Source organism: Sus scrofa, chromosome 13, assembly GCF_000003025.6.
Source record: "Sus scrofa isolate TJ Tabasco breed Duroc chromosome 13, Sscrofa11.1, whole genome shotgun sequence".
NCBI classification, from domain to species: domain Eukaryota; kingdom Metazoa; phylum Chordata; class Mammalia; order Artiodactyla; family Suidae; genus Sus; species Sus scrofa.
In genome coordinates, this window is record NC_010455.5 from 200,184,442 (window position 1) to 200,201,807 (window position 17,366).

At 47.8% G+C, this 17,366-nt stretch overlaps 1 protein-coding gene across 1 annotated transcript in view; it reads right to left on the reverse strand.

Moving 5' to 3' along the window:
* Positions 1 to 17,271, reverse strand: part of CLDN14 (claudin 14) — a 79,917-nt gene extending 62,646 nt beyond the window's left edge. Inside the window, exon 1 of the mRNA XM_021068341.1 lies at positions 17,137 to 17,271. The gene's annotated coding sequence lies outside the window, so the exon portion shown is untranslated. The remainder of the gene's footprint in view (positions 1 to 17,136) is intronic.

The following is a 17,366-nucleotide window of genomic DNA, read 5'->3' on the forward strand; positions in this document are numbered from 1 at the left end:
CTCCGAGGCTTTTGACTGTTCTATCAATGGCAAAATGTCAGTGGCAAAATTCCTATCAAGTTATTCTAGGAAATTTATTCATGCCTGAACTTTAAAAATAAAGGCCTGCCCCTCCCAGCAGGATCTCTGCTCTCTTCTAATGGAGACACGGATTTCCCCAGCTGAGATGAACAGCAGGGTTTCTGGCACCTAGACTTATTATAAGATTCATCTTCTTTTCACATCCAATAGAATCAAGGCAGCTACACCCCACGCTCAGCCGGCCCGTCCCTTCATTCCCCAATTCCAGGCCCCACGCCACACGAGAATACATGCCATTACCCTGGTAGGCAAGGAGCCTATCTTCAACTACAGTGCATGAGAACCACAGGGGAGTGACTCAAATCGTGTACCTTAGCTTGGCACTCCTGTTCCCACTTATTAACACTGAGCACTCCCCATGATGGGGGTGGGTGGGGGGTTGTACTCCCTCCTGCCCCAAGGCCAAGGCCGGCAAATTGCAAAATTGCAAAGGCGGGAGGAGTCCCCAGAACTGCCCCTCCGCCCCCACCCCAGCCCCTTTGGAGACAGAAGCTGGTTCCTGCCCGTTCCGGCTGCCCCGGATCACCAACTCCACACGACGGCATCTGGAGGACGCTGTGATATATGGTCCCTTCCAGAGAACAGGATACAGATGCGCGGGGGAGGGTAACCCGAGAATGGTGCGAGAAGATGCTTCTGTCCCCCAGAGTCCAACACATAAATTACAAACCACAACCTCAGATCCGAAGGGAAGTATTGACGTGTCTCTCTTTTGCAAACTTTGGCCTTTCTGTGCTCAAGGTAAGTTTGAGAGGAGTGTAGCTTTCACCCCAAGATGACTTCTTCCCATTCTAGTTCAGTTGTCTGCTGGGTCCACAACTAAAGTCAGTGTGTCCGTCTCGGTGACTGGGTCATGAGCAGTGAGGACCTTGCCTCCACTGCCCTGGCACTGCCAGCCACAGATCCCTGGGGTTTGCATGTGGTCTTTTCTGGGGGCAGAGGAGATGGGGGAGGGAAAGGGGGTGATGAGGGGGTGCTGGGGGCAGATACCCATGTCATTACAAAGACCAAGCCTAAGACCAACCAGAACATTCAGCATGGATTGTCCCCTTGCCACCCCATTCCATCCAGCACCACTCACTGTCCTCTCCTTACCCGATACTTTCATCCTCCCAGCTCCATGGAGCAAGAAACGAGCCTGAGCACACCCAGTATTCACACGCACACACGAGGGCTACAGGCTCCGTCACCCTCTTGTATATTTCTTTTCATTGTCTTTGTACAGAGCAAACTGACGGTTTCAAATACTAGATGGGTTTCCTGCACATCTTGCAGGAAACCAGGTTTTGGAAAGAGCAGATTCATCTCTTGAAACTTCATCTGGACACAGATCAATGTTTTGTGTGTGTGTGTGTGTCTGTGCATGCACGCATGTGTACCAGAAGAAACACTCTTAAGCTAAATTGTTTAATCTGTGTTCACTCAAACTTTTGCAAACAATGGATTGCACTCAGGATTGAAACTTTAATCATTTAAAAAATAACCCGGGACGGTTCCCAGTTGAGGTGGAAAGTGGATTAGGCACCAACCCAAGTGACAAAGGGATGTCCCTGTCAGCTGACTGCCTGCTCTGAGATGCTGCAATCCCCTGGCCCCTGGAGCATTACGTCCAGGACAGTGGAGCAGCAACGTGACAGATGGGGAGACATGTGACCTCAGCACTGGGGCCTGACTGCCCTTCCCGAGCAGGAGAAACCCTCCTGCAGGTATTTCCCCGCCCCCACCCCCCACCCCCAGCAGCACAACCGGCTAGGAACGGTCATCTGCCTTGAGTTTTAACTGGCACCGAGGGAGACAGGGGAATGGGTGACAGTGAGAATCAGGCTCCTCTCCCTTCAGGCAAGGCTTCACAAGGTGGAAGGAGAGGCCCAGAAACCAGCGAGACGGTCTGCAGGGGGCCATGTGATAGCCGGGATCACATATCCAGAACCTGCTGGACCCGGGCCCACTAGGGCGAACGCAGCCACTGGGTGTTCAAATGTCACTTCCAGTCCCCATGCTGTATAGCAGAGAAAATAAATTAAAAAAAAATAATAATAACTTGCCCCCCTACACCCCAGCCCCTGGTAACCACCATTACTCTTTCGGCTTCTATGAATCTGACTTCTGTAAGTACCTCACATAAGGAGCATCATACAATATTTGTGCTTCTATATCTGGCTCATTTTATTTAGCATAATGTTTTCAGGACTCATCCTCATTGTAGCATGTACCCTCCAAAAGTTTTAAATTTGAAAAAAAAAATTTGTTAAATGGCAAAAAAAAAAAGTCACTTCCAGACACAGCCACCGGCTGCTTTCCCACAGGACCGGTAAGTCCTGGTTAAGACGGGAAATAAGACTGGTGTGGCAGCTCCTGTCCCAGGTCCCCTAGGACTGGGACCTGGGTAAGAGTCCAGGGATGGCCATCTTTTCTAGGTCATTCCCGTGCATGCTGGGGATGCAAGGTGCTCTTTGCTTTGGCCCTCCCTTGGCCGCTAGGCCACCTTGACCTTTGCCCTTAGAGTTCTGGGCCCTCGAAGAACCCTCATCTTCTGCCGCCCATGGAAGCTGTTCTGTGGTCCTCTGCCCAGCTGAGCAGCCCCACAACCCACACGCAGAGGCTCCGCGAAATATCAGACCAGTTGTCCCCCAGAGAATAAACACCAGGGCTGGCCCAACCACTCAAGAATCACAGAACCAGGAGCTGCCCGTCTGTCAATATACGCTAGAGGAGTTGGGGGAGGAGAGACTGGTGGGCTTCGTGGAGGAGGTGAGCACTGAGCTGAGCCTTGAGGGATGAAGACATGGAGGCTGAGGGCGGGGGGAAAAAGGAGGTTCTGGGGCTGGAGGAGGAGCACAGTGGTCAGGATAGGGGATCTGGGGGTAGCCAGAGGATGGCGAGGAGCCCCCAGGCCAAAGCATGGGACAGCAGAGGAGCCAGCGTGAGGCCAGACGGAGGGGGACTTTGAGAACTGGGCAGAGGCTTTGATGGTGACTTCAGGAGCTGAGTAGTGACAGGCTGGGAACCGTGAGGATGGGTCTGGCAGCCACATGTGGGATGCACGGGGCAGAGAAGACGAGAGCTGATGCCCTTTTGGTGGTGGAGGCGGGGTGGCACATCTGGCCCTACAGATGAAGTGCCACCTACCAGATCCCCAGTGTGGCCCTTGGCCACACACTGTCCTGCACAAGGGAGGCCAGGTCTTCAGAAGGAGTGAGGGGGCCCCAGTACCCTCGATTTCCTTGTCGGGAATTGTCCACTGCTAGAGGGTTGTTGCGTCTTTAAAACATGAGGTGGGAGAGCTCCCATTGTCACTCAGCGGGTTAAAAATATGACTAGTATCCATGAGGATGTGGGTTCGATCCCTGGCCTCACTCAGTGGGTTAAGGAACTGGCGTTGCTATGAGCTGTGGTATAGGGTCGCAGATGCAGCTTGGATCCTGTGTTGCTATGGCTGTGATGTAGGCCAGCAGCTGTAGCTCCGATTTGACCCCTAGCCTGGAAACCTCCATATGCAGTGGGGCGGCCCCCAAAACCAAAAAAAATAAAATAAACAAGCTGGAGTTCCTGTCACGGCTCAGCGGAAACGAATCCAACTAGCATCCAAGAGGATGTGGGTTCGATCCCTGGCCTCACTCAGTGGGTTAAGGATCCGGTGTTGCTGTGCGCTGTGGTGTAGGTCACAGACGCAGGCTCAGGTCCCGTGTTGCTGTGCCTGTGGTGTAGGCCGGTGGCTACGGCTCCGAATAGACCTCTAGCCTGGGAACCTCCATGTGCCATGGGTGTGATGCTAAAAAGAAAAAAAAAAAAAAAAAACCACTAAAATAAAACATGAGCTTGGGCCCCTCCCCAGCACCCCCCTTCCACTGTGAGCCTCCGAAACACGGCCTCTGGGGCAGAGGGAGGCAGCATCGGCAGGGAAAATACATTTATTCCAGCCCATCCAGCCTCCCCTTCTGTGCTCTGATTGCCTCGATGCTGTCCCTTCCACTCTGGTACCCAGAGGGCTCCTGTTTTTTTCCTTGTTCCCAGAATCAGAGATTTCAGGAAGAAACCTACATGGGGACCACCCAGTCCAGGGGCCAGCAAGTGCTCACTGGCATGGGCCAGACAGTAAATATTTTAGGCTCTGTTGACCACATAGTCTCTGGGACAACAGCTCCACCCTGCCCTTGCCGTGTGAAAGCAGCCGCGGTGGCACCGAAGCCCACGACATGGCTGCATTCCAATAAAACTTTATTTACAAAAGCAGACAGTGGGCCAGATCCAGCCCTTGGTCCGAGCTCTCGGCTCCGGCTCTTGGGCTCATCTTTACATCACCAATGATGAAGCTGAGCCCCAGAGAAACGGGCTGACGTGAGCAAAGACTCAGAGATCTTCAAGTCCAGCAGGACCCGTTGGGATGTTTGTGTTTTCACTGGGGTAGAGAAAATAAAAAGAGATGATGGGCTTTATTATTCTCCTGTAAGTGTGTTCATTGAAATCACCCTTAAGCCCAGCCAGGCAACCAGCAGCCCTTCACTCTCGTGAGATTGGCCCTGGGTAGTAATACCGAAGACAGACTTCACTCCAGTTTGATCATCACAAAATCTTTCCTTGGGGCCTGAAAAATCGCCTATTGAGTAGCAGAATCTGTCTCATTATTGAAGTCAGCCCTCGGCGAGGTACGGGAAGGTCTCATCGCAGACAGGCTTTTGTGGCTGGTGGGAGCCACACACCGACCTCCTGAGATGTGGAGCATTGATGGGCAAGACCTTGGCTCTGAGGACCACTGGAGAAGTGCCCGGTTCCCCAAAGTTTCAGGCATGCTCTCTCGTAAGGGCCTCTTATCATGGTCATTGTCAACTGCAGGTACCATATGCCCCAACGAAGAGGAGAGCAAATGCTCTAAAAGGGAAACCTTGGGCTCCATGCCACGTAGGCGATGCGCAGATGGTGCAACACACGAAGCTCAACTGTCCTTCCTTCCAGACGGGACAATTCCACCCACCCGGACCACCCTGTCAACATGTCAGACTTAAAATATTACACGTGGAATAATGAAAAATTGCCAACATCTCACCACCATCTTTTGATTAATGGGTAGCTCCTCAGAGATTGATCAGTTTGTTTGATTTTGTTACTCAGAGTGACGGATGGCTATTTTAAAAAATACTTAGCTTTAGAGCTACCCAACGTGAGATAATTTTCATATGCCTTGTGTAGCCCCGTCCAGAATAATTGGACTTTATTGCCTTCCTTCCATGCATGAACTGAGGTTCCCTGGAGAAGCAAAACAGATTCAGGCTTTGTTGCTTTAATATTTCCATGTAGATCAGCTGCTGTATTCAGAGCGCAGCTTTGACCAGATGGCCAGCCAGCCTCGTAGTGACATTTCCCATTTCCCGTCTATTACTCACGGATGGAAAATAATGCGACGTGAATTCCCCATTTTGGGTAATATGTGGTTATATCCTTGTTGTACCTGCACTAAGATAAATGACTTATGGTGCAATAATTTCTTAACTCCTTAGGGAGAAAAACAGGAGGAACAGCACTTTACCAAGTTTAGCAGGAAAAGGGAATCGTCACTGTTCAGGCATTTACCAGGACATCTATGTTTAAATTCTTAATTTATTTTTTTCCTGCTTATTTTTACATTACTTTTTTCCCCTGTTTATTTTTGTTACTTAGGTAGGGGTAAAATCCCTTTTTTTTTGGTTGCACCTGGCATATGGTGTTCCCAGGCCAACTATCAGATCTGAGTCACGGTTTCAACCTACACCACTGCTGTGGCAAGGCTGAATCCTTAACCTGCTGTGCCAGGCTGGGGATTGAACCTGCGTCCCAGCCTTCTGGAGATGCCACCAATTCTGCTGCACCACAGCAGGCACTCCAGGAAACTTATTTTTGCTGCTTAAAACCTTTTAAGCTTGGGTTTTAGAAGGGACCCTCCAATCCAATTTTTGTCACAGCCCTCAGAGGTCTCTTTCTAGACACTAGCCTGATGCAGAGCTGAGGTGGCCAAAGTTAGTGGGAAAAAGTCCAATTTTATCATCTAGAGTACCTCGCATCAGCAAAATTTTTTGCTTTTTAAAATCTTAGTTATTACTCTTCACTCTTTGACACAACGTTGCAAAGACTCTAAGATCAGCTTTGGCTTTCAATGTCTCTCACCTCAACCCTTGGTGGTAAACATTTTTTCACTATCACTCCCATTTAAGCAATAATGATATAGCCGTGTTAATAAAGAATATGTAATTAAACACTGTAAACCAGCCGTAATAGAAAAAATAAAAATCATTATATATATTAAAAAAAGAATATATAATTAAAACTAACATTTCACCCATCTTTAACATGTCTCAGGCAGTGTGGGAAGAGGATTACACCCTGAAGTCATGTCATGGTCACTACTGTCCTTGGGGGCAAGGACTGTCATTACCATCATTTTCCAGGTAAGGCAAGGGAGGCTGGAGAAGAAACTAACCTGCCTGAGTCCCACAGCTTGAGTGGGATGCGAACCCACGAATCTGATTTCAAGCTTTGAAACTCTGTGCATTGGGGAAGCCAAGCGCTGGGCAACCCTTCTTTCTGAACATCCGAAACTTTCCCATCCCAGAAAAAAGGCAACTCAGCTACTTCCTAGTTTTTGCTATTCCCACTGGGCTGTAGGTCTCTCCCTGGCTGGTTCTCACTGGAGGCAGAGCTAAGGAACGGGGCTGGGGTTCTTTCCCCATCAGCTGATGCTGAGGAGGATGTGTCCCCTGAGCCACCCATCCACGCAGGGAGCCTCTGTTCCCTGTCCTGTCCTGGACACCCGTGGCCCCGCTCAGTGGGTTAAGGATCCAGCATTGCCATGAGCTGTGGTGTAGGTCACAGATGCTGCTCGGATCTAGTGTTGCTGTGGCTGCGGGGTAGGCCGGCAGCTGCAGCTCTAATTCGACCCCTAACCTGGGAACCTCCATAACTGCAGGTGCATCCCTAAAAAGCAACAGCAACAACAACAAAAGAGTGAGGGTTCCCAGGCCCGTCTAGCCTGTTTCTTCTTCCATCACTACCAAATGTTTCCACTCCAGGGGAGTGATTCACCCTAGGCGCTGGGTTGGCTGCTAGCAAGTCGATTTTGCTCAGTGAAATAATCTGCACGTTGGCAGAAGCAGAAGGTTCTGGAAGTGATAGAAAGTTCTGGAAGCGGTGGAAAGTTCTGGAAATGGCTTCCACTCTTCTCCTCTCCCCTGCCTTTACCACAGGCAGAATCTGCTCCAGAAGGAGCAGCCACCTTGCCGTGGCCCTTGGAGCCCAAGAAGAATGCAAGCCAGGCTGCGGCTGAGAGCAGCTCTCAGCAACAGAACTCAAACCGAGACAGTCACCTGCCCGGAGTTTACCCCATTAGAAACTCAAGCCTTTTATGAACTCATTTGTATTCATCCAGACGGCTGTTTTGGCTAGAAAGAAATGCTTCCTCCTCACTAGAATTACAAATAATTTGAGCAGAAAGCTACAGGCAAGACGTATTAATCATGTTTGAAAGGATGTATCTTTTCATACGAAGGGTTTTCTCTATGAAAAACTTTCCCCAATCTGGACTTATGTCTAATGGTGGTTTTTAACACAGAGAGGATGGACAGCTTACTGGTCGCCTCATCTCATTCCCACCTCCCCTGCAGGTGAAAAGTTCATAACCTTATCCCATGTAGGGGCCCCTTTAATTACAGGCTTCCTTGGTAACTTGGGGGAGCATCCGAGGAATAAACAGCTATGTAGATTTTTCCATACGTTTCCCCTTATCCCTTATTTGCATTTGTGAGTTTAAAAAATTAGCATCACCAGATATACAAAATATGAGAGCTGGAAATTTTCCCATAATATTTTTCTTATTTCTTATATTTGTTAGTCCCAAAAATTAGCACCACCTGATATCTGAAATAAATGTAAAGAAATGTTCTATGTGGAGCAAAAAACTGCTGTATGGGTTTGATATTATGATAGTGTCAGAGCAATGCCAGCTAACTGTCCCCCTCCCATGACCCAGCATAACAGATACCAGAGCGGGGTGATGCCCAGGGAGAAGGGTTTAAATAGGATGATTGCAAAGGTTGGCATTGCCATTATTAGTTTATGCTCCACCCTGCATCTCAGTTAAAGATTAAGTTCATGTGTCAGGTTTTAGCTCAGAGGTAGGTTTAGGAGGGATGTGGATTTTTTTTTTTTTTCTGTCTTTTTAGGGCCACACCCACTGCATATGGAAGTTCCCAGACTAGGGGCTGAATCAGAGCTGCAGCTGCAGGCCTACACCACAGCCACAGCAACAGGGGACCTGAGCCCATGTCTGTGACCTACACCAGAGCTTGTGGCAATACCAGATCCTTAACCCACTGAGCGAGGCCAAGGATTGAACCTGCATCCTCATGGATACTAGTTGGGTTTGTTACTGCTGAGCCACAACCGGAACTCCCTGTAAAAGATCTCTATTATGTATGTATCTCAAACCAATAACAGTCTCTAGCAGGAGCAGGAAGGAATTAGGATTGGGTATGGGGGGTCTGAGTGGACTGTGGGGTTTTTTTTCTGTAATGTTTTTTCTTTTGTAATTAAGGAGAAGACATTCCATATTACCTACATAATGAGAAAATATTTTGAAAAGTTAAATCCACAATCTATTTTCATCCTAACACACGGACTTAAGGATATTACATTACGTCCTACGACGTTTCTGTTTGGTATTTTTTAGCCCCCTGGCTTCTGGAGAAACGGAATTACTGATCCATAAAACCTGGAGCTCACAGAGTGGAATGCCTTTCTTTCACATATGAGAAAATGCGGGTTTCTTGGGGTCTCTCTATTTATAAGCACGGGAAGAAGGATGTAAAGTAATTCATGGAAAAGTCATTGTTTTTTGTTTGTTTGTTTTTGTCTTTTTGCCTTTTCTAGGGCCACTCCCATGGCATATGGAGGTTCCCAGGCTAGGGGTCTAATCAGAGCCATAGCCACCGGCCTACGCCACAGCCACAGCAACGCTGAATCCAAGCCACCTCTGCAGCCTACACCACAGCTCATGGCAACACCGGATCCCCAACCCACTGAGCAAGGCCAGGGATCGAACCCACAACCTCATGGTTCCTAGTTGGATTCGTTAACCACTGAGCCACGAAGGGAACTCCGGAAAAGTCATTGTTGCCTTTAAGTTTTCCAAGCAGCTAGGAAAACTGCATCAAGATGCCCCCCAGCCCTGCCCAATTCATTTGCCGAGTTGTCTGCAAAGGGGTGCTCGAGTACAAGGCTCAGGTATAACACACTAGCAACCGGGTCAGGAGTCAGGCGAGTTCACTTCTGCCCAGAAGCCACCCTCAGGGTCCCCAGCCCAGTACGGCGGATTTTCTGAGCCCCCAGGAAACACCATTACCCCATTTACAACAAGATTGGGCGAGGCCAGTTTTATCTGTGAGGATAGAACGCTAGCCTTAAAAATGGGTTCTGAACTTATTTCAAAAGTGAGCTTCTCACCTAAGCTTTGCAGGATCCCTAATTCAAGAGATGGTTTGACAGAGTCAAAAAACACAAGGGCTTCTCTGGAGAATATGGCGAGAAAGAGAAATCACTATTTTGACTAAAGAAAATATTTAAGTTATTAGAAATATATTTGTCTAGATGTAAAAAAGGGGCTTCCCCCCTTAAGTATTCACAGCTGGCTCACTGACCAATGACTCAACTCCCAACATCTGTATTGGTGGCTGACACAACGTACTAAGGGCTATCGAACTCTGAATCACGACATCCCTGTTTGATGAAGGTTTATTTTATCAGCACCAAGAGCCTTGCACGTTTAACATCTGTGGGGCTGCTCCTAAAATTCCAAGCCATAAAACAAGTGAATTCAGCATGGGCTGAAATTCCAGAGCCTAGCAACCAACTGCGCAGAAAACAGGCTCGGAGGGGCTGGTGGGTCATAGAGGAGGGTTTATCCCCGACAGGACTGCACATCTGGCCGCATCTTCTAGGAACAAGTGTGGGAAGAAGGAAGCAGGGGCCCCAGGGTCCAGCTGGGCAGGGAGGGACGGATGGGGCGATTGGCACGGGAGAGGGCTGCTCTTTGCCCTGCGGTGGGGGCGATCCTAGTGCAGTTCACCATTTAAGGACCAGATTGTTGAGACGGAACAGAGCTCACTCATATCCCATGTATTGAAGCCACATCTGAAGATGACTGTAGCCTCTGCCATCATGGACTCAGCTCCAAGTCCAGTGCAGGGGAGTTAAGTCACACCTGCCTGCCTCTGGAGGATCACGGAGTCTTTAAGAATGATGGTTCCATAGACACTGAACCATGAGGGGAAAATACTGATGGTGAGACTAAGCCGAAGACAAAAAGCAGAAGAACCCAAGGCAGCAGCAACAGATACTCTGGTTAATCAACTGGTAAGAACTGACGTGCACACACAGCCCAGGGCCAGAAGTAAACACGGGAAAAGAGCAGTCGTTCCACTTCCTGGAGTGAAGTGTTTCTTTCCAAAAATGCTTCCATTCTATCCATGGAAATGCATAATTTTATGTTCTATGAATGGAAGTTATACTAAAGAAAATTAATCCTCAAAAGACACAATGCCTGCTTTTTAGGAATCCCAGAGTTCTGGGGGAGGCATGGAAGTGGCATATGAATGCAACACGGGTCAACAGTGATGGAAGTTATGATAGAAACACAGGACAAGCACCCCCCACCCCCGGGGGTGGGGGCAGTTAGAGTAAGTAAGATCATGAACTTCAAAGCACTTTGACAAGTACAGGATGATAAAGACATACAGCTTCTGGACAACTCACGGTACCCACATCTTCCCACGTGGCTGACACCCAGAGACCTTTCAGGTCAGTCTTCCCGAACACACGTGATGCTTTAGGTGCAAACTGTTAGAGAGAGAGATGCGGGTGACCGAATCACCACAGTGCCAGGCCACCAAGACGACCCACAGACTCTTCCCTGGCCAAACACAGGTCTGGCCACGCCTGCCCAATGTCCTACTCTGGGAGCCAGCAGCCTCTAACTTATCTGCCATCGCCAGCCCCGTGTCCCATTTTCACGATGCCACCCAGGTCTGGGTTCCTTCCTGCTGTGGCCCGTGTCCTCGCCCCTCTCCCAACACTTAGATTTCAGTAACATGACAAAACTTCAGATGTGCTGGCTGCATCTCACCAACGAGAGGAAATGCCATCACCTCCCCGCCCCTCCCCCACTGATGGCAGAAAGAGCAGCAGGAAGCTATGATCATATTGGGTAATTACAGCCACAGAAGTGTGATTTATGTAGGATGAAAAGGAGGGGCGGAACGATAGACTTTATCCAAAAATAGGGTAGTGGTTAAATTGCAGCACATTCACTCAATGGAAAATCACTTAATCTATTTTTAAAAATGACTTTGTAAAGATGATTACCCAATGGAAAAAAGCATATGATACAAAAATGAGAAGAGATACCACACAAAATTGATTATACAAATTATGATTATAAATATAAAAACATCTTTAAGGACTGTGAAGAAATACAAATACACATGTGTTTACTCATATTCATCTAATATAAATACAAGTATAATCATCGGTAGTCCTGTCGAAGAAATTAACAGGTGCACTGACAGAGAATGGGGAGTCCCTCTGAGCAAGAGGCTTAGCTAATTTTCAGAAGCAGGGGATCATGGGGAATATTTTTTCTCTATTGCCCAAAATTTCTACGAGGTCATATATAATGTGTAATTGCAAAATTATTATCTGAGACAACATGCATTTTCTTTTCTGGCAGACACTTTTCTAGAGTTCAAATGGACAAACTAAACCACACAGGTTTAGAGGGACACATTTGGCAGCTAACCCACCCCGGTGTCCTGCCTGGAGGCAGAGGCAGGACTGCATAAAGAAGGTCCTTCGTCTTCCCAGAGAATAGAGAAAGGGAACTCAGCTTCACTGTCGACTTTCTCTAAATGTTTTCCCAGGCAGGGAGGAAAGCAGCACGGCTGTGCTGTTAGGAGCTCTGGTTTGGCACTTAAGTGCACAGAAAAAAATTGATCAGAAAATCTTGGTGGAGCTTGTAAATTTAGCTGTGGTCACCTCTGCACACAGGTTGTCAGATTGGGGGTAGTCCATCTTGGGGAACCCACAGCTCAGGCTTTCAGCTTCATCCCGAAGGGCCAGCTATGCACTTGCTCTGTTTCTGCCCCCTCCCCCCCAGAGTTCAGCTGGGATCAGGGTCCAGCTGGGACCCAAGTGCTTCTGAGGACCTGTTCCCAGTGGCCCACGGAGACAGCGGGAATTGAGGACAAGAGTCAGGGCTGGGCAGTCCACCCATCCTCAGGGCACATCAGCTCTAGCCTTGCACCAGGTTAGATGCAGACATCAACTTCTGGACTAGACTCGCTTTGGTTTTTTTATGGCCGTGCCTGCAGCAATGGAAGATCCCAGTCTAGGGGTCGAATCTGAGCTGCAGATCCGAGCCTCACCTGTGACCTGCATGGCAGCTTGTGGCAACACCAGATCCTTAAGCCACAGAGCAAGGCTAGAGATTGAACCCATACCCTCATGGAAACTAGTTGGGTTCTTAACCCATTGAGCCGCAACAAGAACTCCTGGACTGACTCACTTTAGAAAATGATTTCACCACCTTCCGTTTTAATGCTGTGTCCCTGGCTTTGACCTTCTGTATTATAGAAGCAGCTCAGTGAAGAATGTTCCTCAACCATTTAGGAAGCTGTTAAAGAAGCTGCTCATTACTTTGATGTCATTTGTCTAAGGATTCATGGGACCTATTACTGTTATAAAACTAGTGTGTATAAGGCTCATATGTCCTGAAGATTTTTTTTAACTTTTTTTTTTCATTTGTGCTTTGGCAGCCAGAAACTCAAAATTAAATCTCATGTTTAGTTACGCTAACAGCACTAACATATGTTTATGACATATGTGCCTTCTCCTTCCCCTCCACCATCTCTCTCCATGTTAAAAACATTTTCTCTTTTCTTCAACAGACTTTCTATTTCATGGTAAATGGCCTTAGATTCTTTCTAGGAGGAGACAGTTTATAAATAAACCTGCACAGTACCGAATCTTGAGGAAATTGACCATTGGCAGAGACCCAGCTTTGTACATGAAACAATGCTGTTAACATCGCTCAACCAAAAACAAATCTACAGCCAGGACAGATCCAGAACGTGGCTTTCCATAAAACAGCTGGACCGGGCAGTTCAAAAGTCAAAGCCATAACAGAAAAGGCAGAGAGACTGTTCTAGATTGAAAGAGACAAAGAGACACAACAACCAACATTCTGAACTTTGATTAGATCCCGGTTTGAGCTAAAAAACAAAACAAACAAACAGCTATAAAAGATGTTTTTGATGCACTTGGGGAAATTTGCATATGAACTGGACAGCAGATGATGTTAAATTTTAATAGGTGTGCTAATGGTATTGGGATATATAAGAGAATGTTTTTCAGACAGTGATATATTTATTGTGAAGTGTCATGATTATAATTTACTTTTTTTTTGTCTTTTTGCTATTTCTTTGGGCCGCTCCTGCCAGAGCGTTCCCAGGCTAGGGGTTGAATCGGAGCTGTAGCCACTGGCCTACGCCAGAGCCACAGCAATGTTGGATCCGAGCCGCGTCTGCAACCTACACCACAGCTCACGGCAATGCTGGATCCTCAACCCACTGAGCAAGGGCAGGGACTGAACCCGCAACCTCATGGTTCCTAGTCGGATTCGTTAACCACTGCGCCATAACAGGAACTCCTATAATTTACTTTTAAATGGATGAGAAAAATGAAACACGTGTGTGTATATATATATACATATATGTGTATATAATATATATATACACGTACCTATATATATGCAGAGAGAGAGAACAAATATGACAAAATGTAAACAATTGCTAGATCCAGGCAGAGAGTCTTTCATTGTCCTAATTCTCTGATCTTGGCTGTGTGTTTGAAAATTTTCACAGGAGGTTGGGCAGAGGTATACAAAACTCCAACACTTGTAGATCAACCAAAGATGTTTTAAACCTGATGGCAGATCATTTTTGGGGACCCTAGGTGTGCCCCAAACGTCAATGATTGGGGCAAACACTACTGATAGGGCTCAAGGAACAGTCATCGACTTAGCAAGAAAAAAAGAAGGTAACCCCCACCACAATGTCACCATTGTCACAGGGTGGAGGAGGGCAAAGGAGCAGCATGGCAGGAAGGAATGGAATTTCAGAGGGTGGAGCTGCCCAGTGCCACTGTGAGGAGAGACTCCCTCTGAGATCTGTGACCCACTCACTTGAGGCAGATGGACTTGGTTGCCTCTTAGGTGGTCCAACAAGACCCGTGCATCAGAACTGGGGTGCTAGAGTTCCAAAGAAGCCGCTTCTATTAAAGCCTCTTTATTTCCATAGTCTTCGTGGACAGCATGCAACCCAACCAGTACCGACACTCCTGGACCTCCTCCTCTAACTGTGGGGATCACCCGAACCCAGACATGGTCAGAAGAAGAAGCAGTAGGGAGTCCCTGGCACCTGACCACCAGCAGCACTTCCAAGGCTGCAAAAATCCCACTTGAGTCCTTCCCATTTCCACCCCTACACGGAGGGTGCTGATCAGTGACGCTCTCTAAACTGAGCTTTTAACCATGGATTTGGAGCCAGACCTCCTACACTGTCCTCACTCCAGACTTTGGCTGGGCCGTCTCTGTTGCTGCTCATCTCAGTGTAAGGGATGCTGAGAATGCGCTCTGAATCACTCATTCATCCTTTTGAGAACATCTGCTGAGCACCTACCCTGGGCCAGGCAATGTGCCAAAGGAGAACATACCTTTGTGAATAACTCAGATAAGGATCTTGTATTCATGGGGCCTGAGGTCTCGCGGGAAATATAAGTAATGAAACAAGCAAATATGTGTGTGTTATATGTACACCTGTAAATGCAACTATTACGAATTGATTTGTCCTCTAAGGGCAACATATGGGGTCCATTTCAATGATGGCATTGATCACTCTCACTGATGTTGGACATTGGGCAGCGCTACCCCTGAAATCCTGCCTTTTTCTGCCATAAACGGGGGTGGTTCAAGACGGTGTCTCTGGGGAAGCGATTTGAGGTCAAGTCCTAGAGGAGGGGAAGGAGGGAGTCAGCACAGGTGAGACTGGGGGAAGAGGAAGCCAATTGCAGAAGCCACGTGAGGTGGGCCAGGTGAGGCTGGAGGAAACTGACCCAAGGTGGGCTTGGGAGGTGACATCAGGCCAGACCTCACAGGTGGCGATAAGCAGCTCTGCATTTATTCTGAGTGGATGGAGGGCCACTGAGTCATCTTAAGCAGTGGATGGACACAATGTGACTTAAGTTTGAAAACATTATCCTGCGGCAAGTTGGGTGCAAGTGAGCAAGCCTGTAAGCTACTGCTGTAGTTCAGGTGAGACATATAATTCTTAAACTAGGCTGGTGAAGTAGGAAAGAAGTGGATAGAGCTGACAAGTTTTGCCAACAGGCTGAGAAAAGAAGGGAAACAAGGGTGGCTTGTAGATCTCTGGTTTAAGCAAATCCTGGTGCCAGTTAGAGAGAGCAACACAACGAGAAGGGAAGAGACGGGTATAGGGAACATCTGTAGTACACAGGGCAGAGTTTTTCATCTTCTGAAGAATACCTCCTCCCTTCAAGTCAGTCAATTAACCAGGTGGTACTTGTTAAAGGTTCATCAGGCATCGAGCTCATTGTGTTTACCCTGACCATATATTTTTTCAAAGATGATTTGAAAGGACTTGCATTAAAAGTCACAGATGCAAAAAAAAAAAAAAAAAACCCTCTATTGAAAAGGTGTGTGCGTGTGTGTGTGTGTGTGTGTGTGTGTGTGTGTGTGTGGGAGAGAGAGAGAGAAACTACAAGAGCCAAGTAACAAAAGGATGGAAATAATCATATGTCTTAAATCTAAAAGAAGCTGTTATGTTTGCAAACACAAAACTTAGCTCTGAGCTTCCCAGCAACCAAAGAAAAAAGGGAAAATGTGAATTTTGTAGAAGACATCGTCCAAACACCGGAAGCAGGCTGACTTATGTGGAGAAATGAAACTATGCTTATTCTCTACTTTGAAAGCATTTTTATCACTACATAGCTTCTGTAAGGGCCAAGGATAAATACGGCAAAGTTTTGTTAATAACAATTTAACACAAAATACAGAGCCCTTCTATACAAAAGCTAAAAAGACAGCTCAAACACCCAGTAGAATGGACCATAGGGAGCACTGGTCCAGGGTACAGGTCTTTGGTTTCGTTTTTATTTTTTATTTATTTATTTTTAGGGCTGCACCCACAGCATATGGAGGTTCCCAGGCTAGGAGTCCAATCGAAACTGCAGCCGCCAGCCTACACCACAGCCCCACAGTATCCGAGCTGCATCTACGATCTACACCATAGCTCATGGCAACGCTGGATCCTTAACGCACGGAGCGAGGCCAGGGATGGAACCCCGCGTTCTCATGGATACTATTGGAGTTCACTAATCGTTGAGCCACGACGGAAACTCCTGGTTTTATTTTTAATCATGTCACTGTGATGGTTATCTTGGTATCCACTGATTTAACTTAAGGTTCATTTGTCTTGGGGTGTATATCATTCACGAGTCTCTCTCTGAAGATGTGTGTGTATTCCTTTTGCGAGTGAACTGCAGACTTTCTAAGACGATGTGATAAACCTTACACACTTCCCTCACCCCCACCCCCGTCTCCACCTCCGCCTCCCACCACCAGGAAAATTCTGACTTCACTTGGCTTTTGGGAGAGCAAGCTTCACGCGACAGTTTCCAGGCCTTGTCCCTGTCACAAGGGAAATAAATTCGCATGAACTCCTTTGTTTCTGTCCTCTATCTGCTCAACTGACACCCCCCACCCCGCCATAGCCAGGTAGACCTCTCTTACATCAGAACTTGCTTCTTGGGGGATTCCAGACACTGTAAGCTCCTTGGGGCCAACCTGAACCAGATTCCATTCTAAATATCCCGAAGCGGGAAGAAACGCCCCACCCTGGCTAAGGGAGACGCACACAGGAGGTGCCTGGGATGACCAAACCCCGGCAGCCTCGAACTCACCCTTTCTGGGCGGCTTCACACCAGCTCATGGCCGTTCATGGGTCCTCAGCTTTTCAGGGTAGGATCCTGGAGCCAGCTGCCTGCGGTGCAGCCGCACCGCGTTCCGTGGGCAGCCCTGCCGCACTGGGGCCTCAATGGCCCGCAGGTGGCTGAGCACGCGCGAGGAGCGGATGAATAATTGACTAATTGAGACTGCGGAGTGGAGGAGTGGAATTACCGCTGCGGCTCCA